Source organism: Schistocerca americana, chromosome 6 (assembly GCF_021461395.2).
Source record: "Schistocerca americana isolate TAMUIC-IGC-003095 chromosome 6, iqSchAmer2.1, whole genome shotgun sequence".
NCBI classification, from domain to species: domain Eukaryota; kingdom Metazoa; phylum Arthropoda; class Insecta; order Orthoptera; family Acrididae; genus Schistocerca; species Schistocerca americana.
This window is the reverse complement of record NC_060124.1, coordinates 289,157,080-289,159,579: the sequence shown is the minus strand read 5'-3', so window position 1 is coordinate 289,159,579 and position 2,500 is coordinate 289,157,080.

Sequence of the window (2,500 nt, the reverse complement as noted above, 5' to 3'; positions counted from 1 at the left end):
GCGCCTTAACCTAACCCGTGTTGCGCCTTAACCTAACCCGTGTTGCGCCTTAACCTAACCCGTGTTGCGCCTTAACCTAACCCGTGTTGCGCCTTAACCTAACCCGTGTTGCGCCTTAACCTAACCTGTGTTGCGCCTTAACCTAACCTGTGTTGCGCCTTAACCTAACCTATGTTGCGCCTTAACCTAACCTATGTTGCGCCTTAACCTAACCTATGTTGCGCCTTAACCTAACCCATATTGTACCTTAACCTAACCCATATTGTACCTTAACCTAACCCATATTGTACCTTAACCTAACCCATATTGTACCTTAACCTAACCCATATTGTACCTTAACCTAACCCATATTGTACCTTAACCTAACCCATATTGTACCTTAACCTAACCCATATTGTACCTTAACCTAACCCATATTGTACCTTAACCTAACCCATATTGTACCTTAACCTAACCCATATTGTACCTTAACCTAACCCATATTGTACCTTAACCTAACCCATGTTGCGCCTTAACCTAACCCATGTTGCGCCTTAACCTAAACCATGTTGCGCCTTAACCTAACCTATGTTGCGCCTTAACCTAACCTATGTTGCGCCTTAACCTAACCTATGTTGCGCCTTAACCTAACCTATGTTGCGCCTTAACCCAACACACGTTGGGCCTTAACCCAACACACGTTGGGCCTTAACCCAACACACGTTGGGCCTTAACCCAACACACGTTGGGCCTTAACCCAACACACGTTGGGCCTTAACCCAACACACGTTGGGCCTTAACCCAACACACGTTGGGCCTTAACCCAACACACGTTGGGCCTTAACCCAACACACGTTGGGCCTTAACCCAACACACGTTGGGCCTTAACCCAACACACGTTGGGCCTTAACCCAACACACGTTGGGCCTTAACCCAACACACGTTGGGCCTTAACCCGCTCTGTAATTGTCATACGACGCGTTAAATTAGTGTAGTGTTGCCTAACTGCAACCCCCGCAATATAGTTTGCCACTCGCACTGCCCGGTCCCCAGAGTATCGCTTCATGTTAAACACCTTGCAGCTATACACTGTAATGCGGATGGCAGCAGGACGTACATGCTCAATGCCCTTCGCAGTTGTTCATTGGCATTCGCATGGCGAAGCACAGCCTACGTTGTGGTACGGCTTGTGTCAACTGTCCGCTGATGTACGTCCAAATGACACACTGTACTGCACATTGGTCCTCATGTACTGAATGATACATCGTGGTACATGTGTGACCGTACCACGACTGCGCCAACAACGGCGAACCATACGGTCCAAATATTGTGCACTCAGCTACGTGTCGTCTCCCTATAAGAGCTGGATTGCAGTATGGTATGCCGTGGATGGCGATCAGCATGAGCCGTCTGTTGATGTAGTGGCGCGTGTTGTCAGACGTAGTCGTCTCTTCTCACACACCGTGATAGCATGGTGCACTGCGTTCCACATCTGCGACATGCGACAGAGGCCGGTTGACAGTCGTTCGCGCAATGGACATCGCATACGTACGGGGGCCACCTTCCAAGTGTTCGCGAAGCGTGCACATGTTGTTGCGTGTATGTGGGCAGACATAGTGTGTCGTGACACCTGACACAGGCATGCAACAATCGTTGAATTTGCAAATGGCGATGGACGTCTACGTTTGCTGGTGACGTTACGCAAATGAACAACTGGTAAACCGTTGTGGTGCGGTTGTTCTCGCTAGAGGTGAATCAGTGATGGCGACGATCGGTTGAGCTACCAACCGGTTGTTTCAGCGATACCCACCATGCCCACGAACGTGAATGGCATGTGGGTGTGAAGCGATACGCGGCGGTGGCTGGGTGGGACCGTCCCCGTCCGGTGAGGGGGGGCCTCCCGGCGTGCTGGCCGCGCGGTGCGTGGGCGCACGCGCTACAGCCGGCTGGTGGGGGCGGCCAGTGGCAGGCGCTCCGGCCGACGGAGGCGGCAGGCGGCGCAGCTGCGCGCCGGCGCACCCTGCACGCGGCGCCGTGCGGCCAAAGTAGGTCCTCGCGGGCCCGGTGCGAAGCGCGGTGGACATCTGCAGTGTGCTGGTCCGATTGAGGACTGTGTGCGCTGAGGATGCGCCGCCGCCCGGCGCTCGGCGCCGCGACGCCGTCTGCTGCTCGGTCGCCTCTGCGGTTCTCGCAGGTGGTTTGTATCGCAGCTGTGCGGACGTGTTGGCGCGTGCGCTGTGCTGGGAGAGTTCGCTTCGGCACCCAAGTGGGGCTTTTGTCCTTCTGTGGCGCTGGCGTTGGAGCTGCCGGCCACCGTAGGTGGCGCGTGTTGTCTCCCGCCGGCAATGCCACGACAGCACGCTCCCGGGCCTCTGTCGGCAGCGGCAAGCTCAGTTGGGAGCACGGGTGGTCGCACCTAAAGCGTCTACTCGCCAAACTCCGGGCGATTGCGCCTCTCTCGAACCCGATCAAGTACTTAGGACGGCGCTGCGCGCCGCCGGGACCTGAGAGGGTTTCGAGG